At 43.2% G+C, this 25056-nt stretch overlaps 1 protein-coding gene across 2 annotated transcripts in view; it reads right to left on the reverse strand.

Moving 5' to 3' along the window:
- Nucleotides 1-25056, reverse strand: part of CHST11 (carbohydrate sulfotransferase 11) — a 179686-nt gene that overhangs the window by 50120 nt on the left and 104510 nt on the right. The window lies entirely within an intron of this gene.

Here is a 25056-nt window from a genome sequence, read left to right on the forward strand (position 1 = left end):
AGAAGCCCCATCGATCAACAGTTCTCTCTGGAAAAACAGGGCAGAGTCTCAACCTTCAGATTCCATCAATGGAGGAGAGATATGTCCCTTCAGCACACATGGGCAAAATGACCCTGTGCAGCAGCTGGCAGCAAAGAGGCTGCAGCAGCACAGGATGGGGAAGGGGTGCAAGGGCTTGTCGCAGTCCTGGCCTCCAGAGTGGAGCTTCTGGGATGTTTGGATAAATGGGGGCTGACCCTATAATACGAAAGAAGAACAAGGTTAATGTGTGTCTCAGACAGAAGGAAATAAAGTGCTTGTTTGTGCTAAGCTTGACTCAAGCCAGCTATTAATATAAAACTTGGCTCTAAGGAGTGATTCAGTGGTGCTGCAGCAGAGCCCTTTTCCAGACAGCAAGTGAGCATGGGAGCAAAATAAATCTTCCATTGGTTTCACCTCTGGATTTGCTCCCGAGATCTCTCCCCTGCTCCAGACACTTACAATCCCTATTGTATTACTACTGCAATACATCATCATGCCAGGGATGTGACAGCATCTCTCAAACAACATTTTATAGCAGACATAAAGTTTAAGTTGGGGGAGAGGGAGGTAGTAAAGGAGAAATGATGCTTGTTACCACGCCAATCCACATGAAAACAGACGGACCAGATTGCTGCGCTTTTCCAAAGAGCAGTTTTAAGCATCATTTCTCTGAGGGTTCAATTTTCCCTGTTTAACACTGTAACCAGTTATCAAAAAGATCTTTTAGATCAGATAATTGCATCTGGAAACCCTTTGGCCCAACAAACCCCTAGGTGGAAAAGCAGTCCTCTTCATGCTGGGGCCTCTGCCTCTGAGGAGGCACTAGGGACAGGATCATTGCTGACACAGATAAAGCCCCAGATCTGTATTTTTGAAAAGCCCGTCAGTTTAGCAGCTTGCTTTTTGTCTTTTTCCATGTGAGCGATTGAATGGGATGTCTATTGCTGGAAATCAGGACAGGGTGCCAGAAGACAAGGGATTTAATAACCAGCTGTGGCACTGCATAGTCACCAAACCCTTCTGAATCTCCACTTCCCTGCCTGTACATGAGTATAATAATTACCATCTACCCCATGGGGTTTATTAAGTGCTATTAATTAATAGCAGGAGTGCTTTGTTCAGGTCCTTGCATTATGATGCCATATACAAGAAAAATCATGTTATTGCTACTGACTGATTAAGAATCCAGTGGGTGCTTTTCTCAGTCCCTAGCTATTCCTGATGGGCAGCAATGACAAGAAAGCTGCCTTTGAAAGCTGAAAAGTTGAGGAATGCTACTTAGCAGCGTATCCAGTCTGACAGCATGCTGGAAAGTTCACTTTGAGGCGTACGTGGTTGCAGCATTTTGCACACACAGAGAATCGCTGTTTAGATCATTAGGGGTCATAAAAGTAACGTCTACCGAAATGGTCACATTATTCCCTGTGCTTCGCAAACCCATCATTCATTCCCACAAAACCTCTCTGATATGAGCAGATAATCCTGTCCACACTTAACAGCTGAGAGAACTGAGGTGCAGAGATGACCAAGGTGCTCCAGCAAGCAGCAAGAAGTGCCTGAGTCTGCCCTGTTACCAGGCTGCCAAACAGCAGTGCCCGGTGTGAGGTGAGACCTGCCAGCCTGCCTCACCACACAGCCGTCGCGTTATAGGACCCTTCAGCCTAAACCCGCTGCCTGTCACAGGTGATGCTTTGTCTCTAACACAGAAGTCGCATTTTAAGACCGCTTGGGAGGCAGCGTGCCTCCAGCCGTGCCGCTGACACATTGGGAAGGACGTGGAGCTTGGAGAATACAAATACTCACTGGCTGGGGTCTGCTTAGTCAGCTGTAAGCATGCTGAAACCCAAAAGCAAAGGCAGCAGAGGACGTTTTCAAGCTGCAGCCTCCAGCGGACTCGGGCAGCTTGTCAGTGTTTCCTTTGCCAGCAGCAGCTAAAACTCCGATCCCCCTAGAGCAGCTGCCAGCAATAAACGTTTGAACAAATCCTTGCAAAATCTAATGCCTTGCGGGCTCCGGTGACATTTCCAGAATGCAAATGTGAGGCGGTTAACTTCTCAGTTTGCCAGTTTAAGTGGGGAAATGGGTAAGGGTAGAGAGCAGCTGAAGAGACACACTTGGTGCTGAAACAGAGGAGGAAAGTCCTTTCAAAAGAAAACCAGAAACTCAGCATCATTTTAGAAAGAAGAAAAAAGCGAACCAAAATAAACAAAAAACAACAACAACAAACCAAAATTCTTACAAATACCAAGATCATTAGAAAAGATCCTCTTTTCTAGGCCAGAACACATATATACATGTATAATTATGCATAGGATCCAGGACAATGGACCCAGATTTGTGGCACACAGACACTACTGCAGAGCAAATAAAGACCAGCATGCAAAAGGAACAAGGGGTTGGCACCAAGAAAGCAACCCTTAGACCTCTTTACATTCTGGCTATTTGTAAAGCAACCTGATATTCAAGTGTGGCAATAGTACTCCAAGATTTGGGAAAGACATCAAGATTCATGACGCCCACAATGCCTCAAATCTTCATCAAGGTGTCACTGAGCCAGCAGCTGTAGAGGCACAGGGTAAGAGGCAATCTACACCTAATCAACTGACAGTGTATCTAAAAATACTGTGAAGGGACGAGCACTTATTTTTCTTCTTCTGTAGAGTGGGAATGGATTTTCCTTACAGAGGTCTGGCAACATTCCCGCTCAAGGAGGAGAGGGGTCAGACATCTCCACTGGGACCTGGGGGAAAAGACTCCTTGACCTGACCATAATTTTATGGAGTGTGTCAGCAATTCAGGATGAGACTATGCCAGAAAGGCCTGAAGCAATATCCCAGGGAATAGTCAAAGCGGGATAGCTAAAGCATGATTTTTTGTAGGTAGAAGCTTTTCACCTCACAAATATCCATACAGCCTCAAATATCAACTTGCAGTCAGTAGAATAAAGCTTTTGTTAGCACCATTTAAGCTTAAGTTAACATGAAACTCAGGAAAAATTTAGCACTCACTGCATGCAGACCCCTGGAAGTGGAGTGGCATTTCCAAGGTCCAGTTAAGTCAGGAAAAAAAAGAAAAGTTAATCCTACCAGGTTCCAGTTCAGGTCTGTAATTTAACAACAGTATTTAGCAAAGGGAAATTCAAAGTAAAGTTATATTCCAGTTAGATCAGAGGCCTGATGCACAACTACAGTGCAAATTAAAAATGAGTAGAGGATTTGAAAACTACATTGAAGCTACGTGTAAAATAAGTGACTTTAAAATATACTATAATTAAACTGGTCAAGATAAGTACAGAGAAAGAAGTTGCACAATTTTTTCTTGGACAAATTACTTGTTGGAAGTAAAAGAGATTAAAGGGTGATTTAACAGATGCACCATGAACAAAATTTCAGATTGCAGTATTAACATGGTTTAGTGCTTTAACTGGAAAACTAATAGTAGACCACCTGTCACACTGGTAAATTGAAAGAGAGGTCATCTTTCTCTCTCTTGCGTACACACTCAAATACATATTCACTCGTCTGGACTTCATCACATGGCAGAGATTTGCCATATTAGACAATAAGGACTGGGGCAAAGAGAGAGAAGGTCACTAGAGTTTCTCCACTAAATGGTTAACTACAGAAATTGCAAAAATGAAAATCTGCTCCAAAGAACAGAAGTTGCTTTTCTAAAGGGCACAGAGGTGATTCCTTAGAGAAGAGCTGTGACTGAAGGTGCTGCTCCCCGATTAAGAGCTATCGAAGAGCAAATGACTCACTAAAAATAGGACCTAAAAATAGTGTTTTCTGTTTGCAATATACTGAAAGCTATAGGACTTGCTTTATAAACTCCACCAAATCCATGGCAGTCCCTGTGATTCACTCAAACGGGCTTTGGACCACATCAACAGCAGGTTTCACATTATGGAGGGTCTCAGAAAATCATGAAATGATTACTCAGATCTAAGAGCACCAACTTCCTCCACTGGGTATTAAAAAGAAAGAAGAGTTATTCTGGTGAGGAGTAAAGCTTTGCTGTTGCAATACAGCCAACCCCTCTCTCAATAGGGCACTTATTTTAACTCCTGCGTGTGTTTGGGGGTTGTGAGAGATGCCGGGGTCTGCTAGGAGGCAGGGACACAAAGCATGGCAGCACCTCCCTGCTCTCCCCTGCCACCCTTGGAAGACATGAACTAACTGCAGCAGGCTCTGTGTTCACCGAGTCAGCAAAGGTGCCAGCCTGCTCCTAACGTGGTTGCGACAACTGGCATCCAGACTGACTTCATGCAGGTCTCCACATCTCTGCTGGTGACTGCTCCAGAGGAACATAGAATACATCATCAGAGAATGTCCTGAGTTGGAAGGGACCCACATGGATCATCGAGTCCAACTCTGTCCCTGCACACAACAGCCCAAAAATTCACACCATGTGTGTGAGGGCATTGCCCAATTGCTTCTTGAATACTAGCCAGGCTTGGCCAGCCTCAGTTGACTTCCTATTACTAAGTTAGGCCTGGAGAGCCCCTGGATGTCCTTACCCAGACCTGCATACGACAGTACTTTGGGGAATTATCCGCCCTTTCCACACCTCCTGAAACACAGACATGAGAGGTTCACTGAGGTCCAGGCAGCAGCCTTGCATGCCTGGGATACACCAGGACATCTGCTCGACCCATTCCTGTCCAAGCACTGTGGGTCTGTTACACTTCAGTCCTCTTGTGACGTGACCAATCATTGCTCAGTTAGTATGGGTTTGATAGCAAGTGGTACTGAGGTCCCCTGTCTGCCTGTTCTACCTCCACAGAGCCCAGTATTGATGCTTTAAGTTGGTATTGCCTGCTTTTCCCCCAGGAGCAACCTGCACCTTACAGCCACAGTGCCCTCAACAACTGAACACCTCTTTAATTCAGGAGAGGGGAGAGTTTTCCTTCTATGCCGATTCCCCTTTCTGAAGAGGAAAAAAAAGAAAGGAAAAAGTATCTAAATGCTATACAGGCGTTTTGGAGCCCCACCCTTGAGAGGCAGAGGCCTCTGTGTCTGCCTGGCACAGGCCATCAGTGTTTTTACTGCATATTTTTACACATCCTGAACTTTGGGAACCACGTGTTCAGCTGTGGCAAACACACCCATTTCATTTATACAGTCCTGTGTTTGTCCTTGTCCCACATCCCAAAAGTGAGGTTAGTCTGCGTACCGGAACGAATGCATGAGAGCAAATAAACTCAGAAATTGGTTTACACTGCATTTAACTGATCTGCAAATAAACATAAAAAAACATATTTTCACACCTTATCAAACCATTTAATATTCCAGAAGTATGCAGCCAAGTTTTTCATACCTGCATTAATCCAAACTAGAAGCATCTCTTTCTGGGACCAAATAAGTGTTTGTCACATAAAAATAACCTCAAAGTCAAAAGGAGTGTACTTGAATAACCAAAATAAGGGAAAAAGGGATTCATAAACAAACAAAATTCTGCAAATGATACTGGGGAGCTAAAATTACCCGGTTAATTTTAAAGATCACACATAGAACTTTTTCCAACATAATAACAAGCTCCTGATTGTTGAGGTTTAATACCAAGCCCATTAAAAAATGGAAAAGGCACCAGAGGCACAGGAACTTTCAGCACAGTTGGCCTAATATAAAAACAAAGTATGTAATTGTTGGCGATTAACAAAATTATGCCTTGAAGAGTTGCTAATTTATCCAAAGCTCAACTCTTGAGGAAGGATTGACTACTTAATGATTTTCCTTTTTCCAAAGACTGTCATACCACGGAGAAGTTGCTAAGAACTTGGTTTCTTAAGTAATTGCCCCAGGGCTGGATTTCTCACTGGGATGCAATAAAAGTGGGCTTCTCCATCATCTTCCCCCACTTCTCTCCTCTGCTGTCTGCACCTTTGGAAAAGCAGAGACAGAAGGGTGGCATGGAGATTTTGGTAAGCAGTACAGCACAGACTTCAGTGACACGCCTGGCCTCAGTGAAAGCTGTGGAGGAAACCAGAAGGGAAGCCCAACTGATTTGTTATGGGAGACCACCAGGGAGATCCCAGTCCCTCGGGAAGCAGGCGCTGGTGAACACGCTCTGTAAAAAAGGGCAGGACCAAAAGAAATATTTAATGGGAAATGTCGAGCTCCCCGCAGAGGAGGAGAGGAGGGTGAAGCCTACTGAGCTTTCAAGTGGCACCAGCATTCACAGAAAGCTCACAGTACCTGTCAATCACACCACACCAAGTGCAAGTGTGGTTGCCAACAGCGAATTACTGAAACCTCTAATTTGTTGCTTTTTCGGTATCAAATTATTTTTCATTGCCAGAGTATTGTATAAACCCATAATAAAATTGTTTTGATCTAACTCATCGCATGTTGCATGCACCTCACTCCGTTCCTAAGGTGCCTACAGAGGACCTGTTTCCTACGGATTTCCTATGGCTGCATCCTCAGGTGGGGAGGGCTCACACACAACCCTTTCAATGACATTTACATTTATCAACGAAAATCAGAGTCCAAACCAGATGATTGCATGGGCCCACACGATTAACGTAGGGACAAAATTAATGGTTTTTCTCCTCCACCGAGTTTCATCAGAATGTGTGCCAAGAAAGATGCTGTTCAGAGCTAAGCCCTTCAGAAGACATCTGTGCCAAGCCTGGTGGAAGGGAAATCATTCCCTAAAGATTAAGAAAATGAAAATTCAACCAGAGCAAGTATCCTTCTCCCAGCTCCTGCAGATTCTTAAGATTAGGAAAGATTACCAGGATCATTGAGCCTGAGCTACTGCATCGGCCGGAGCACACAGTTTCACAGACAGGCTCCAGGCTGCGTAACTTGTCAATGTGAATTTTTAATGACTTTTTGATTGCGAACATATGCCGTAGCTGGGCTTGCTCCAGCTCCCAGCTGAAGTCAGCTGGTGCCTGTCAGGGTGCAGGTCTGTGTCACGCTTCGCTCGGTTTAACAAGGGACTCCCGCCGAAGCAGGTAGTTCCAGTTTCCCTGCCTTGCCCGCATCGGATCTTCTCATCGATCGGACAGAAGCACTGGTGAGGACAGCCTGTTCCCAGTTATATGCTCATCTCCACAAAACGTTGCCATGAATATAAAGCTGTCAGGGCTGGCTCTGCACCGCGCTGGGGGCTCAGCCCTGCAGGAGCACCCACCACCCAACCAGGAGCTATCGTCTGCCAAAATGTACGCTGGAGGGAAGGGTATTACGAGTTTTAAAACTGAGGGATTAAATAACAAGGCAAGGGCATGTGAAAAAATGCCAGGGGAGGTTTAGATTAAATATTAGGAAAAATTTCTTCATGGAAAGGGTTGTCAGGCATTGGAACAGGCTGCCCAGGGAAGTGCTTGAGTCACCATCCCTGGAGGTGTTTAAAAGGTCCTTTGGGACACGGTTTAGTGACAGTGTTAGGTTAACAGCTGGGCTTAATGATCTTGAGGGTCTTTTCCAACAAAAACGATTCTATGGTTCTGTAATTCTATGAAAACTGACAATCAAAGCTCGTTGTTCAGCATTTGCAGTGTTCGATCATTCCCTCTCCAACACAGGCACCGTGGGCTTATCCCTGTGGGTTTGCTCCCAAACCACCAACTTTTCAATATATTACAAGACGTCAAGAAAGAAAAGCAACCTGAAGTGATTTAGCATGTACTGTCTTACACATGGAAAGTGCTACCAGCAGAAGCGTTTTGTTCAACGAAGTGTCATCTGCATCCACCCAGGAATAAATACCCATTACTTCTTATTCTGATAAGTGTAAACTGTTAGGAATTTGGGTTAAAAATATGAGTAATATAAAAACACAGGTTCTGATAGGCACCTGAGGTCAAAATTGGTCTGCAAGCAGAAAAGCAACCCATGGCAGAGGAAGCTGTGTGTGCTCAACAAGCCTGAAACAGAAACGCTTGCTTGCTATTTCAAAGGAGCGTAAGAGACAGAAATAACCAACTCCCATTGAAGTGTCACAGAAATTAGGTGCCTAACTGCTTTAGGCGCCTGTGAAAACCTGTCTGTAACCTTTTTTTTCTTTTTCTTCTTTTTTTTTTTTTTTTTTTTTGGTGGTTATGGTATTCTAGAAATAAACACCCTGAGACACTGAAATGAAAAGCTGGACTCCAACAGAACAAACCACATTTCTGATTAGCAGGAAAAAAATCCCACTCTTATTGTTATTACATTTTCTCTCCCTTCCTAGGGAACAGTTGATATTTGTGGTAGCTTTGCCTATAGCTTACAGCAGCTGTGTAGTATGCATCACATTAAATATACTGGTGGGTTCTGCACGGTCATTCTGGCACCATTTCTATTTCATACAATGCCTTCAGTTTTTCTGTTTAACCTCAATCATTTATCAATCATTCACCAATGCCAATAAATCAAAGTGTCTGGGGACTCTTAAACGTAAAAATAAGGAGCTGTAAAAAAATATTACTACAGCAATTAAAGACTCAAATAGTAATAAACTCTACTTGCATTACACCTTTAGAAAGCCCTACTGAAATTAAACAAACATCCAATATCAACAATATGAAAGGGGCTTTTTCTTCTAGTTTATAATAGCTACTGGTTATTCCAGAGCAGAAGAGAATTAGGGTTATTTTTACAGGTCACGGAGACTAAAGGTGAATGTAAAGAATGGGGGAGGTAGAAAGAAGTAGTGAAAATGTAAAATAAATTGCAATGTTTTTTTTTTTTCTAGTGAACTAAAAGAACATGTACCAGTATTTACAAAATAAATGTGAATCTTTATACATGAAGTATAATCTTTTGGTTTGGATCAAGACTGTATGGTTAACAAATCTATTTTGAGTCAGCCTCACAACCAGGCATTTTACAGTAAGTAAAGTTTTCTATTTTAATACATAAACTCCTTTTTCTGTTGTTTTCCTCAAAAGGCGTTTTTGTTTTCCAGAAAAGCTTTTTTGTAAATACTGACACCCAAGATGAGGGAAAAAAGTTTGCATCATTCAAGAAAAGACAATGACAAATTTTCACCAGGCAAATGAAAACATAATACATAGAGATGAACAGACATAGAGATCACCTACATTAAGATCAGTGTCTCGGCTGCTACAACCCCTGATAAACAGGGGTCACTTCTCTTCGGAAGGGGTGATATCCTGTAACTGTCTGGAATTGGGAAGGAGAGGACACATACCACTGCATTTACTGCAAGAGGCTGACAATTAAATTCCATTAAAAGCTAACAGACCAATGCTGTTGTGTCCCATGGAGAGTCCAGGCTTGATCTTTACCCATGCCAAAATCCTGAGGTTTCTTCAAGGTATTCCCACCTCCCTTCACAAGGAGAAGGGTGTCTGTGACTTCACATGGTTTCTCCACCAAGAAGCTCTTGGAAAGTGTCATGAAGTGGGCACAGCCCATATTTTTGGCATGAGGTGGTTCTCCCTCAGGCTTCTTTGTTCCACTCATTAGTCAAGAGCCAACACCTATTGTGAGAGGAACGTTTGTTTTTGGTTTTTGGTTTTTTTTTTACAGTAAACATAGAGCAGGGATCCCAAGTGCTTGGATTGCTGTCTTTAGTAAAAATTACCAGCTCAACGGTGCTGTTGGTTTGTGTTGGCTTTCATTATTAGCCTGACACAACTGCTGCCAATTGAAAAGGGCTAATGTGTTGAAGCAAACAATAAAGGCCGCTTTTTAATTTTCTTCTTTCCCTCTGCTCTTTTTTCGCTGGAGCTTTTTGATGGGACTGGGGCTACTCTAGTTATCAGTGGCCGAGCCAACAGCTAGGCCTGAGGGGACATGGAGAATCCCATGTCCATTGGCCTCCTTGCAGGACCCCAGCTCGACACTCACCAGTAGCTGCAGATGAGCCTGTTAACATTTTTCAGACCCCAAACAATGTAAACTGTCCTTCTGATTTCTTACATTTTTAAGACTCAGCTGGACAGGATGCTTGCTTTTACCAAGAAAGGTTGGACCAGATGATCCTTGTAGACCCTTCCAACCTGGTACTCTATGATTCTGTGATTTATCAGTCACCTCCAAAGTGTCCTGATTGTAAAGAAAATTCATATATATTGACGTATTCTGAGAGAACAGCACTGGGGACTGCAGGAGGTACTGCTGGAGGCTGTACCTAGCTGGGCTTCTGTGACCAGTGGAAATTTCCTTCACGCTTTTTTTGCAACAGTATTCTCTTTCAGTAGTTTCCTCTCTGCTTCCTCTTCACTTCATAAAGTGTGCTTTTATTATATCTGTGTTGAGCTGGTTCCAATGACGCACCTAAAATAGATGAAACTACCCCAGTGTGTTTTCCTACCGCGGAACAGCAAGCTGTGCTGTCTGCGGCAGCAGCGCCGGCATCAAGACCAGGCATTCAGCAAAGCGCTTACCTGTGCCAAGCACAGGTACTGCCAACATCGCCGCTGCGACGGGGCCAATAAATCCAAGCACACTGTGCATCTCTTGCCTGTATTCCCCGTGCACACTCAAAAGTTCAGGGACCTCTTTTCATAGACGAGTCATTACCCATCTCTGCGCACCCTCGCCAGTCAAAGCCCAGGCAAGCTGTGAATCTCCAGAAGGAAGATGAACGGACTCAGCACAAAGCCTTGGAAAATTAAAGGAGTCTTTGGGAAATAAGCTGTAGGCTTTGAGGACGGCTGCCGGGAGACCCGGCAGAAGCAGGGATGATGACCCATAACCCAGCCGCTCCAGCTGGAGATCTGGCTGAGGAGCCTGCACCGAGCATGCAGGGTGGCCGGGTGTCTGCTAGCCCTTTGTGTTTAATAAATTAGTGTGGATAAGGAAGCTAAGATTGGGCTTGTAGAGACTTAATATATACAGACCTCCATATGAAGGTGCAGAAATGGCACTGTTTGAGTCTGACTCATTGTGTCCTTGTTACGTTGCCGGTTGCTTGGAGACTGACTGAAGGCACACAGCAAAGATGCCGGCTTGGGAGTCACTACCCTGCCTTATTTTCTTTCTCTCTATGCACATAATTTTCCTTTAAAGGCTTGCCTTGCCTCTGCAGATTGCTCAACTCCCTCTGCCACTGTGGAAAACTACGGGAGGGGAGGCAGCCGGGTGTCCTGGAACACTGTCAGCGTTGTTCCACCCTCACCTCCCAGCCCTGGCTCCGTGTGCTGCACGGGGAAAGAAAGTACGCCTTTATTCCTCTGCAGGCTTGCCTGGATGCTAAATTTTACCTTAAGCCAAAGTAGTCACAGATTGCTTATTGAGAGAGGTTCCCACACATTTCCAACAGGCTACCCCTGAAGTCCTCAAACTTCCTTCGCTGGGAATAAATATCTACAAATCCCAAAAAGAGGTGGAAATGCAATGGGGGACTTGAGCACATTCCGCTACTCGACAGGCATGGCACAACCGAGCTCTGATGGTTAATATGGAAATCTTGCTTGGCTCTTCTCTCACACAAAACTGAGCAGCGTGGAGACAATTATTCTTAATTTAAGAAGCGCTGAAATTTAATGCCCATTCTATCTCGAGTGCTAACAGTATCATGCTTCAAAGTAGGAGCCTGTAAAATACGGGCAGGACTTTTAGCACACTGTTAAGTTACATGGGCTAGAGTCTACGTTGGTATAAAACTAAGGATTGTGTGTCCACTTCCAACAGCCCTGTATCTCATGTATCCTTAATAGCTGGAACCCAAGCAGTGGTATAGGGTAATGAATGACCTCTTACTGCTCTGTTTTAACAGGTCTTTATTCCCCTAATCAATCTCATCATTCACACAAGGGAAATCAGCTAAAAGCTCTTTAAAAATACATAGGTGCGCTCGGGGCACATCCTGCAGATTTTTCTGAAAAGACAGTTTCTGTAAATAAATTATTACAATGGAAGCAGGAGCAAAGAGGCTTTTGTGGGGGTTGCAACATGCAAAGGTTCCCTCTCTGGGGGCCAGAGGGCAAGAGGGAGGTGAGCCGACCTCAAAGACAGGAATGAGGTGGCATGAACCACTGGGCGGCTCAGACCTCAGAGCTGCTCTTTCTCCACCCAAGGGGGTTGTCCCCTGACTTTTGCTGTAGAAAATGACTGAGGGAATAGAAAAGTGGCACTGAGTTACTCGTAATTTCAGGAAGGGAAAAAAAAAAAAAAGCACTATTGACAGTGAAGGAAGGAGCCCTGCAGAGTTCACTTACAGCCCACTCAAGTTGTATTAAATCCCCTGCAATGAGTCAAATGACCATCAGACTATAGGAGCACATCGTAGTTGTACGCAGGACGACGTGGCAGGTGGACAGGTTTTGGGAACACTGGCTCATCTGCTCCTTGGACCACACTTTGAAGGCACGGATTCAGCCCTAGCTTGGTGGCACATTGCTCTGCCACCTGAGACACCCCGTGGCACTGCCATGGCACAGCTGGGCACCATGCTGCACGGAGCAGCAAGAGGCAAGCAAATGAGATGTGACAAGTTTGCATGAATCCATGCAGACAAACTGCTCCCTAATTTTCGCTCTTTGCCCTATGGCTGCTCCCAGCAGTTCATCCCGGGAAGGCTGACATATGCTTGGTCAGTAGTCGACTGATCTGAGAACAGCAGGATGCAAAGACAGCTTAAAGCCACGTGAGTCCTGCAGGGCTGGGGCTGCCGCGCTTCAGTTGCAACAGGCAGCCTCGCCGCTGGATCCTAATGGTCTATCAGTGGTGCTGTGCCCAGCAGGATCTGCCCCTGCTTTCTCTGCAGAGACATAATACCTCACAGTACGCTAAAACCCACTCCAGAAGTGGTTTTTAACTATCTGTCTTAATTGTTAGCAGCTAAACCCGAAAAATTCTGCAAGACCAAATAGCTTTTAACAAAAAATTGGGGGAAACCCCATAATCAAAACATGGCTTTTCCAGAGAAACTATATAAAGATATGCGAGCTAGACATGGACTGTACAACAGGGTGGCCGCACAACCCTTGACAGAAAGATTTTCTCTCAAGTAAGCTGGGCTGCAAAGCAAAATGTGCAAAAGTCAAGCGAACTTAACACGGATGCTGCTTATGATCATTCAGGGTTTTTTCTTGAACGACTCAGATACAGTTTGGTTTAGGGACAAGACAAAGTGAAACACAAAGCAGCTCTTTAACACCCAGATTTGTCCTCAGTGTTCAGTCCTGGTGCACTGTGTCAACAAACTTTTCAATCCCTGCTCTGAAGCAAAGGCAGTGCCTTGCAAGAAGAAAAGGAAGCTAAAAAATTCAAACCAAAAGTCTATATAATTGTTCAAAATTACATTGAAGGTATATATTTAAAAAAAAAAATAGTACGGAAGGGTAATCTGGGCAACCTTCCCTTCTGTATTTTATGAAATCTGCAGACTGCTGCCTGCAGCCTTGATCCACTGCTAATACTGGTTTTGAATGTGGTCTCTCACTGTGTTTCTCTGTGCTGGTAGAAGCCAAACAGCCAGCTAGTGTATCCTATAATAAATAAACAAACATCCCCTCTACCCCCAAAGACATGTAAAAGATGGATTTAAATTAGGATTTACTGAGGTCTGAGAGAGAACAAATTTTCATCCTGCTGCAGAAAACCCCACTGCAATGGAGGGACCAAGGCTGAGGTTTTCAGAAGAAACACAGGGAGTTCAAGTACCCTATTTCTATTGAATTTCAAGGTATTTGGCCATCAAACTCCCTTGTGCACCTTTCCCTGAGCCCTTGTTTTTACTGAAAGTCAGACTTTTACAAACTTGAAAAGAGGTAACAGAATAACTGTGAAAGTTTACAAGATATTTTAAACATAGTATAGGGCTTGCTTTTTCCTCCTCAGTCGCTGAAGCATTACCACCAGAATAACACAGCTCTCAGGACACAATCTAGGAAGGGGAATATCGTGGTGAAATTTCTTATTCTACCACTAACTTTTTGTACCGACTTGGGCAGCCAGTTGAAAGTTTATTAAGTATTTCTGTGTCCAGCAAGACGTTTGCACAAATGCTGGAATGCTTCCTTTCTTTGGATTTCAAACAAGGACAATTAGGTAGTTTTAAACTTCCCTAAATAGAAGTTTGACAGGATTTGCAAACACACTGTTGATAAGAGCAAGGATTGCTCTTTGCAGCTGGAACTTTCCATCCAAATAATATCAAAGCTCTTTATATACACGAATGATTAAAGATGAGGAGCATGCCTGTGATACAGGTTCATTATTTGCTTATAGCTCAAATCTGGCAAAGCGCGTTAAGCACTCCAGGGTGGGGGCCAAGGTAATATTTCATTGTGGCAGAATTGAGAAGACTCCCAAGGCTTCCTCAGGCGCCCTTTAGGCTCTCCAAGGGCTACATGTAGGGTAGTCCCTCCTCAGGATACAGACTGCAAGTGCATTGTGCCAAGACCTTGTCTGAGTCCCAGACAAACGACGTCTCCTGCACTCATGCAGGCGAGCGTGGGGCTTTTACTGTCCTTGCCCAGCGTGGCACCGAAGCCACATGCAGCATCTGGCTGAGCCAGGAAGGCTAATCTCATGGGCTGTCTCCTGCCTAAGTGGACCTTGATGAAATTATCCCTTAGGCCCCAGTGAAAAATTGAGTAGCCCATGTAAATTCAAAGAGGAAAGAGCTGAAGTAATTCCACCTTCATGCAAATTTCCTACCTCCCTTTCCTGCCTCAAGCCAAACGATCAAATGCAACAAAAGGAGATATTAAAGTGATCCAAGAAGCTTCAAATGGCCTTGACTTTCTTCACACAAGTATCTTCTCTTTCTTTCATTACTTCTGATCTCTGACATAAAGTTTATATAAATGAGGGGAGGAAAGGAAAAAAGAGAACACCATCAAGTATCCAGCAGCAGTCAGACTGCACTTAAAACAATCAGACTCACAAGATCACAACTCAGATCACCCTCTATAAATTATTTTATTGGTAGTTGCTTATGTTGTGGGCATGCACACATGCACCATGGAGGGCACTAAAATTTCCATCATATTTTTGCAGAACCATATTATGTCATATTTGCATTGATCCATATATAGGAGGTGCAAGATGCAGCGTGCAAAGCTGCCCTCCCACACCTTATGGCAGATCCCAGCTCCTAGAGGCTGCTTGACACGTCAGAGAGGCACCGCCACTCTCGGAGATGGTTTCACACAAACAGAGGACGAGAACAACAAGGTTTCTGCCAATGTGCACTAAATCAAAAGGCAAATGCTTTTCAGCAGAACAAACCTCAGCTTCCACAAACCTGAGCAGCTCCTTCACTGAGCTGTGCTGCATCCTTAGTGAATCGGCCGCTGAGAAATTGATCCTAAATGTAGCGCAGCCTTTCAATCAAATCCCCCTTATGTGCTGAACCAGAAACTTGCCAAGCAGTAGGAATGCTGAAGCATTAAATAAAGAACATTTTCAGCAGTCAAGGCCAAGGTTAAAAACATAAGGAATGTGAAGAGTTGTTTTTGCAGTGAATTTATTGTACAGGCAAAGTAATAAACCATTTGCATATGAAAGATCTATAGCATAATGATGTAGATTAGTAGTGCTTCTGTTGATTTTTTTTTTGTTGTTAGCACAGGGAAACTTTTCGTTACCTTTTACAAGGCTCTGCTCATACTCTTTCAGCCTCTGTGGAACTCCAGTAAAGGCAGCACCTGTATGACTGCAGTGGTAGGCTTGGAGCATCATCTCACAGCTAAACCCTCAGAGCACCCAATCACCACCCAGAGGAAAGCCCTTTTTTCCCAAACTTCCAGCTTTCCTTAAGGAAGGAGGAGGGTGGACTGCCTTTTTACACTGTTATTTCTAAAATATAATTTATTTAATAAACTCCTTACAAAAGAAAAACATTTGATTGTCAGACTGGGCTGAAGAGGGCTTTCCTTTTTTTTGGATACAATCATACATGGGCTCTTGTTCAGTCAGTCAGAGGCAGGAGTCCCCATCTGCAGATGTCTACATACCTGGGGTTCCACCAGCAACCACTCAGGCTCACAAATTAAAAACCTGTCTAAAAACTTGACACTATTCATGCCCTCAAATGCTTTCAAGAATATGGGTTTGATCCAAAAGTCCATTAAGGCAAATGGAAATATGAATTGATTTTCCACTGACTTTGTATTAGGGTCTAAACTTGCAGCGCTGGTCTAAAGATTATCTAATTCCCTCAGCTTTTAAACCAAACCTATTCAAAGGCTCAATTTACCAACACAAGCATTATAATGGGGCATTCAAATGTCACCAGCAGATTCTCAAAACCAGCTCTTTGGCCTGTAAAATATGCATGAAGCTTACCTTGGTGTCAGTACAAACATCCAGCTGCAGAGATTTCTGAAAAAATCTCATTATGATTGGTCTCAACAAAATACTTTCCCACTTGTGGCCACTGAAGTGTGAGGGAACCAGAGGAATGAATGAGAGGGCAAAGCCACTTCAATTCCTCTCAATCTACTACTTCTTGCTTGCAAAGCCTGCCTGGCAAGGTGAAGATGGCTGATGGCTTTGCAGGACAAGACGACGCACAGTGAGATGGGAATTCACTGCCAGCGAAGGAAAACACGGTATGAAACAGGTGATCAAGAAACTGGCACTGTGGAAAGCAGGAAGGGATTGAAAGCCGTTTTGCAAGGTGAAAAATGGCACAGAGAGAGATGAAAGTGTGCGCATTTAAAATCAGAGTATTTCAGCAGAGCAGCTGTTATGGTAAAGCAAAGGTTTTCCTTCCACACAAGGACTGACACAAAGGCCAAAGAATTAAAGATCTTTGTGGCCATTAAACTAAAACATTTATCTGTTCACCAAAACATCAGAGAGAGTTGGAGCCCACTGCCCATTTGCAATGGGCATGTTATGTCCTCTTTGAAGCAAAAACTGCTTCAATGGGAACAACCTTGACAGCCATCAGAAAGGACATGGCAACCAAAAGACTTAAAGGAGAAAAAGAGCTATTAAGTTTTCCTACCTTAAAAAAACATAAAGCACATATTAAAATTTACAGTTAATAATCAGCATGAAAACTCTGCCAAAACTGCTGTACCTCCTCCTGTAGCCTTTTCTAAATACACAAGAATCAAAATTTAATGAAAGCTTGAGGCTGCCAAGAAAACAATCCAGCCATTTCCAAACTTGAGCAAACAATACCGGGTCAAGAGAGCATCCGATCCCAAACACTGCTCTTCCTCCTCTCACCAAGAGGTCCAAGTTTACAAAAGAACTACTCTTTTATTTAAGAGTGCCAGCGATAGCTCTTCTCCAGCAGCACATCACTAAGGACCTTCATAAGATACCTCCTCATGAGCTCTGTCTGTACCACCAGCGGATGCCATCCCAAGGAGCCCGGCATGCACTGCAAGCTGTGGAAACAAAGCCATGCGGGAGCACTGGAAGGGCCTTTAAAAGGCTGTTCATAACAGCCTGAGATAGAGATGGACCCCACAATTGTGGAATTCGTTGCCCGACAGTGCACAAAACACTATATGTGTTGGAAGCTGCGCCCCATGTTCGCTGGTATGAACCCCCTCTCGCTAGGGGAAGACAGGGACACGGCTTCAGGCGCTGTTTGGTGACACACCAGGATCTCACCTCTAGTTTTTCTGCAACAGGTTGTGAACCAAGTTCTGAGGCCATTGTCAAAAAAACCCTAAAAAAGTGGTTAGCATTAAGACAGCAAAGCAAAGAAGCCAGCATCCCTCTGTGCTGAGATCATGGCCCTGGTAGGCAGATCTCTGAAGAAAAATGCTATAATGACATCTCCACTACCTATTTTATATAAAACTTTCCCCCAAACTGATGGTGTCTTTCAATTTTCTAACGTAGAGGGGGAAAAAAAGCCTAAATGCTCCAAATAAAATAGGAATCTCAGTCTCTTTCCCTCTCTCACAACCTCTATATTCCCCTCAGAACAAATTGTATGGAAATATTCAAATACTTGTATTGATACGGGGAAGTAAGAAGATATGATACTGAGGACCTTTGCCAGGCTGAAATCCCAAAAGACAGATGACTAGCAAATGCTTATATCCTGCTGACATATTCCTCTGATAATTTTTACAGCGTGTTGCTGAATGCATGATGAGAATACAATACTGGCTATTATGCTCAGCTCTCACTGTTAACACATTTATACCAGTGTTTCACTTTGTCGTGTGCCGGGTGACTGAAAATTGCCAAGGATACTAGGACCTGAACGTACTAATGCTAATAAATTCCACAGTATCCAGCTGCTTAACTACACACTATCTCCATAGTCTTTTCCATTTCATCTAAAAGACCCATTCTCGCATGTCAAGGGGGCAACTTTCAGGGCTTAGCATGAGGAATCTGGATACTCAGCGCCCATTTAGGAGGTACCTGGTATACTCTGTTGAAATTAGTTTTGTTGGTATATAGCTTTCTCTTCCCCACATACATTACAGTTGTTCTGATAGGTCTCAGTTATGGGTATATCTACAACAGATCCACCGCTGCTGGGCAGAATAAACTGACCTGCTCCGAGACTGACATTGTCATCATTAGATTGTTACTGTCACGCAAATGTGAAGCTGCTGCACGGATTGTGGTGCTGGGCTTTACTTACTGTACATATTTTCCCTTTTAGGGCTGAAAACATAAAGGCTTGCAAACACAGAGCTCTGCCTTTCACTGACTGATGTGTTTGGTGGAGGATTTTTAACTGGCTATTTGTTTTTTTTAAATATCCTAAATATGACTAATGAAAAATTAAACACTTCTGCAAAACTTTACTTTTAGTCAATAAGCCATTTTTTACCTAATTTAGTGGCAGCCTGGGTGATAACATTATAATAAAAAAACAGGCAGGGATCTAAATGCCAGACCTGTTTCAGTGCACAAATCACCATTAAATTGTGCTGGTTCTGTGGAAATTAGTCCTAACAGCACATTTCACCACAGATGTAATAAAAAATAAGATTTTCTTGCCCATGTTGAGCTGTTCAGGATGAAATGAGATTTGGGGGTTCATTCAGGAGAATTTGCTTTCTCCTTTTTTAGGTTGTGGGATGAACAACCAACCACTCGTTTCGGCGCAGCCACGCCTGGCAGTGGATGGTCCTGCAACGATCATACAAACCCTAACTTTGGCTTTGGTGAGTCCCACTGTACTTTAGGCAATTCCCCAAGATACAGCAGAAGAAGAATGACTTAATCAGTCGAAATGTAGACTTAGGACAGAGGTCTGAACTTCCCAGCTGCTTTGTATGCTGGTATCCACCCTGCAGTTACACAAGCCAGACATATGAGATATGGTTACAAGGCACACAATCGAACATATGCTGATTTGAAGACACCCTTGTCCTTTCCCTTTTATCCAGACTAGGGCTACATCGCTTCCTGAGGCATCCCACAGAGGATGAGATCATGAGAGCTGTCCCTGTGCCTTGTAAAGTTCTCATCAGATGTAGGAGGAAATAAAACAATTAAGATATATTAGTTGAAATTCATTGTAAAGTTCATTTTTGCCCACTTAGGAGAGAGATTCCTAACTACCACACACTACATCAGATTTTTTTAAAAAATAAAATAATAAATAGAATCAACTATGTAAGCATTTGAATAAACTGGATTTTTTAAATCCAATTTGTGATTTTTCATGGAGATTTAATGACATGAAAGATTCTTGTAAGCCTATTGGAGTGTGGTCTCCTAAGCTTCTTGAACACGTTATCAATAACTTCCTCTAGGATTGGGAAGGAAAAATACATCGCAACATCATATCTGAGAAATTTCCCAATATTATTTTCTGCAAAACACAGTCCAGGAAGTTAGCCAGTACAAACTGGAGAGACAGTTTTGAAGACTTTCAGAGCTTTTATTCAGCTTGTATCCATCACTCACCTGAGCAACAGAGAAATTCTCCAAGTGATGCTCCGTCAGATTTGCTGTGAGCAGCAGACAACCCACGTGTAGGACTGTCTGGTTATTTCACATACACACACACACTCTTGCGATAGGAGCATATAGCCGGATATAAAGTCCACCCCTGAAGTCAACAGGAATGATTTCTGTAAACATTAATGGGGATTTAAATCAAGTACTGCTTCTTATCATCAGCTGTATACTAGCTGTTTAATCCTTTAATTATCTGACCTTGCAAAATGCCAACTAGAGAGGCATGGGGCAGCTTGTAGCTTGTCTCTAGTTTTCTGTTTTTCCTGGTTATTCTTCTAAAATACTTTTATTCTTCAGCAACTGCATCACATAGAAAAGAAAGTTTTAGAAGAAATAAATCAATAACAGAACTCATGTGCCTTATCAGCCCCCCAAGCTTTTATGTGCCAAGAAAGTCTCAACTAAACCCAGTGGGCTTAATACCGAAGCCTTTAAACAAGCCAAACTCCCTCTCGAATCCAAGGCTAAGTAGCACCCAGCCCACTGTGAACAGATCATGAATTAATGATTGTTTTTCAGTAAGGCAACAGATGAGTCAACCTTCCTAGTAATTTAGGTTGTTCCTTCAGAAAAGGCCACTGTCACACATGGAAATTACATTGAATGGGAAAATGGCTTTTGGAGAACTCTCGGGAAGTTTCTATCAAAAATTCTCAATACACTGCCACAAAGTCAAGTTCTCCCTGCAGCTTCAAGCAGGCTCAGCTCTGTGTAGAGGTCCTGCAAGGCTGTTTTTCAAGTTTCACTGAGCAGAGCTACAAAACAGCCCGGCTAAAGGATGCGAGATGAATGACAGCTGTGGTGTGTCCTGAGCTCAGCATCGTTACTGCAGAATGGTCCTTGTGGCCAGATTTACCAGGAGCATAGCAAGGAACAGATCAAGGAGACCAGCTCCAACCCGCCCACGCTTCAGTAAGTCCTTCAGATCAGCTGGACAGGACTGTCACTGCCATCACTACTTCAGCCCGCATTAGTAAAGAAACTATTAAGGCAGCCATTTAATCTACCAAAATCGTTATGGTTAGCCATATAGACACATCAAAAACCCATCAGCTGGTCTCCCTCACATTTTATGGGATCATCGTTACAAAATACAGTGCTAAATATTGCTGCTAACTCAGAGAGTTCCAGTCAGACAATCCCCTCTAGAGGGTTAAAAGAAATAAAGTCTATTCAGGTACCTGAGACACCAGGAAGAGTAGATATCAGTCCAAGATTTTATCAGTCTCCTTACCAGAAGGTGCAGGACCTCTAAGGTTTATTTGCCTTTTCTTTTTTACCTCAAAAGGGTGAGATGAGCACATCCCCAAAGACAGACACTGCCTACCACTCTGCACATCACTGTGCAGCAAAGCCACGTGCAGCAAGCTCCACGTCTGCTTGAACGCAGTAATAAGAGGTACGACATTCTTCTCCACTGCCAGATGTGGCATTTGTTGCCAGCAACATAATTATGTTTCCAGACATAGAAAACCACTAAAAGGCTTGTTAATAAATTAGTAGGGATGTTCATACTGTAATTTAATAAAATGATAACTACTGCATTTTCTCACCGTACAGAGTATGCCTTGCGTCCCTGCACCAACGTCTATCTACTAAGCTACCTTAAAATAAATTTCATTTATTATGCCTTCATACAAATCCCATTACTTACTCAACAAACAGTTTTGTTTTCCTGTCTGGGCATCCCTCCAAAGACAGGCTGCTGTGTATGCTTTTGTAATTACGGATACACTATATAAGAAACCATGGCATGTGTCTGACAGACTAATTAAAGGCAAAGAACAGTCTTCCTGAGACCTTGACTCGATCGTTATTCTCCCCTTGGCTTCCTCTGTGATCTCCACCATGCGATGTAATCTCTCTACACTTCATTGCCCCACCTGTAAAACAGGGATAGGAACCTTTCATCCACCTCACCTACCAACAATATGAGATCCTCGTACAACGGGCCACGGTTTTAGCTGACTCCTGAGCGCTCCTGCAATATACATGTGGTTTAACATAGGTACTGGACAAACTCAAGCCTTCAGGTCAATGTAGGTCTCCTTGCAGGCACCTCCAGCAGCACAGCAAAGTACAAAGCACTTTGCAAATCCATTTCTATCATAGAGGGAGCAGCAAATAATAAATGTGGCCACGGGTCAGACCGCAGGAAAATAGCCCATCCACCCATTCCCTGAGCTGCAGCCCAGGTTGTCCCACAGCTCCAAGTGTTCTTTCCTGTCAGCTCACACCCAATTGAAAGCTTGCTGTCAGCTGCAACACGCCTGCCCTACCACTTCTCCATGCGGGGCTTTCTCAGACTCCCACATCATGTCCCTTCCAGGATGCAACACCAGGATGCAACACCAGGATGCCTGCAGGGCTTAATTGTTGCTCTTCTCCTCCCTCCTGGAAGAGAAAGCTCATACTCATTTGTCTTCCACTCCTTCAACTCCTCCCTGCCACAGGAAATGGCCCCTGTTATTTTTCTCCTTCCAATTTATTTCATTTTGGAGTGGCAAAGCTATCCACAGTTACTCATGCTGATCATATTCTTTTTATTCTAGGACATGATTTAATCTCTGCTCTTCATTTGCTGTGTTTAAATCTGGGTTTGTTGTGAGAAAGAAGATGGGTGGAGGAGCAAGGGTGGGGGTTAGTGTTTTTTTGTTGTTTTTTGAGGGGTTTTTTTGGTCTTGTTTTTGTTTTGTTTGGGTGGGGTTTTTTTTGTTGTTTGTTTGGTGGTTTGTTGTGTTGTTGGTTGTTTGTTTGTTTTGGGGGGTGCTTGTTGCTTGTTTTCATGGCTTCGCCTGCATGCATTCTTGCCTTTTCTGTAGTTCCCAGTCAACAACTCTTTGGCTACTAACATCACAGCCTGCCTGATGACCAGAGCCCCATTCTGGTCCCACCAAAATCCTCATGAGGACCTCCCCCCAACTGGAGGCTGCTGTCAGTCCCCCAACCAGCAGGAGACCAGCATCCAGCAACCTGCCTCCAGCCAGGGAACGGCCGCAGAACTCAGATCTGGAGCCTCTTAAACAAGTGTTTAAATGCATGAGTGGAGACCTAAAAGCAACCTTCTCTTCAAGTGTGTGTTTCAGACTAAATCATAAATTTTCTACAGCTGGCTCTGGGTCACGTTGTCATCTGGTTTTCTTACACAGTAACACTGAAGGGCAATAACTGTTATTCTCACTAGGAGATCAGGGGAAAAAAGAGGGGAGACTTTAAAAGTTCATTACAGAAATTCCTCTGGCTTTTGCAATATCTTTGTGCACATTAAAAGGAAACAGCTGTCCTTTTAAACCAGAAGTCATGTGTTTGGATTAAATATTTCATGCAAATACAAAGTTTGGAGGAACAGTTCAAGTTGAAATGTGAAAGCAGCCTCCAACACTGCTTGTCTCAGTTGACTGTGGAACTTTATCTCTGATCCATTAGAGCAACACAGAGTTTTTGTTGACGAAGCACAATTTTTACCCAATTTGCACCTTTCATGCACTACTGTTAAGTGCATAATATTAACAATAATAACTATAATTGGGTAGACAGATAATGCTAAGACTTCGATTACAGGGCTGGAAGAAAGTAATTTGTCTTCTTAGAAGCATCAGGAGATAGGAAACTATTAACATAAAAACAGAGGTCAAATTTGAGATCAACTATCATGTGTAGAAGCATTCAGTACTATTATGTCTATTTATGTGAGCTAAGTATATGACCTTTTGTTCTTAATACTTTTATCATCCAATTGGAATAAGCTGGCAATGTTTCCCTAATATAATTTTCTTTACTTTACTGGAAATTATCATGCTAGAGAAGGGTTAAAACATACAGGCTAGGCTGGGAGGTCATAATTTCTCTATCCTCTCTTCAGGTGGAGAAGAGATGAAGATTGCTGTTGATAAGAAGTATAAATTGAAGTAGGATAAGGCAAAAGAGAACAGTGACTGTACAGGCAAAATGCTGACTAGATATTTATATATTGCTCTAAGCTTTATTAAGAGGTAGATGAAGTCAAGCCCCATAAAGCTGGGTCTTGATTTTAAAGTATGATTTTTTTCTGAAATAGATTAGGATACAAGAAAGAAAAAAAATAAATCCCAGCACCATACTGATATTTTTCTCATTTTAATACCAATTTGGCAAATGTAACCACGGAGTATGTTATCTGAACAGCACAAAGACCAAACAAGACTGAGACTACATGAGGAGCATGTTTGGAAGAGCTTCTGCAGCTCCTAAAAAGCCAAAGGGGGAAGTGCACTCAGCAATGTTGTTTCCAAACAGGACATCCAAAATCCTCACAAATAGTGAATTTGGAGTCCCCTGGAGCAAGGGGCTGTTACATGTAAAGCATTCAGGCCATAATGAGCTGCTACATTCAGCCTAGACTAATAAGCTAGTTTTTTGTGGGCTTTTTCCCCTCAAGCTTCCTTTTTTTTTCCCTTCTATGCTTAAATCCTGAATAATATCAACGTATTCTGCCTGTGTCCAACCAGGAGCAGCCTCACTGCCTTCAGCCTGAACATCCCTTCCACTCAACCTGCCTGCTCCAAGGCTATGCCCAGGGTAGTAACTAGAAACATTAGCATAGAATCATAGAATCATTTCAGTTGGAAGAGACCCTCAGGATCATCAGGTCTAACCATAACCTAACTCTAGCACTAAACCATGTCACTAAGAACCTCATCTAAACACCTTTTAGACACCTCCAGGGCTGGTGGCTCCACCACTTCCCTGGGCAGCCTGTTCCAATGCCTGACAACCATTTCCATGAAGAATTTTTTCCTAATATCCAATCTAAACTGCAGGTAAACTCAGTCTGACAACATATTTCTGGATTCTTTCCTAGAAAGCAGGGCTTTTTTCCCTTTCCAACCTAAAGCACCAGGAAAACACAGCAGGTTGCAAAGGATGCCGAAGTGGAGTGTGGAAGGAGTCCCTGTGCCTTCCCAGCTTGACAACTCTGTCTCTCCTCTTTGCTCTCTGATCTGCTGGAGGTATTAACAGGGTAAAAACAACACAAAAAACAATTAACAAGAAATTAACTACATAGTCAAAGGTTTTCACACCCTTAAACTTCCAGGTTGCCATGTACTAATGACACATAATACAACATTAAACTTCGCAGGTGTCACCAACATACATTCAACTACAGCAGCACACTATTCTCCCATTTCTGGAAGAATCGGTGCCTTTAATACTTACCTTTGGACAAACACATGTTAGTCTA

Source organism: Streptopelia decaocto (genome assembly GCF_964273445.1).
Source record: "Streptopelia decaocto genome assembly, chromosome: 1".
NCBI lineage: Eukaryota > Metazoa > Chordata > Aves > Columbiformes > Columbidae > Streptopelia > Streptopelia decaocto.